Here is a 336-nt window from a genome sequence, read left to right as displayed (position 1 = left end):
TGATTCGTTTTTGTCTTGACAAATATTACACCAATGCCATCGTCTTTAGCCACAAAATGCTGAGTTTGTACGGTTTGAACAGATATTGATCTGCACATTAAATTCCATTGGGATATTAGGAAGAGATGAGAAAAACCTCCATCACCAAGTTCCAAAGTTTCTTTACAGAGCTTCTGGTAAAGCGAGTAGGTCAATGGCTGCTTCCCGGACGTCTTCGGGTTACTAATCTGGTCACTATCAGCCTCCATGCGCTTCATTCCCGAGAAAAGCTGTTTCATTCCATCTCCATATTCAGGCGGCAAAGCTAGACGCCTCACTCTATACAGGTCCTTAATT

This window comes from Phytophthora infestans, genomic scaffold (genome assembly GCF_000142945.1).
Source record: "Phytophthora infestans T30-4 supercont1.65 genomic scaffold, whole genome shotgun sequence".
Lineage (NCBI taxonomy): Eukaryota > Oomycota > Peronosporomycetes > Peronosporales > Peronosporaceae > Phytophthora > Phytophthora infestans.
Note: the sequence above shows the minus strand (reverse complement) of the source record.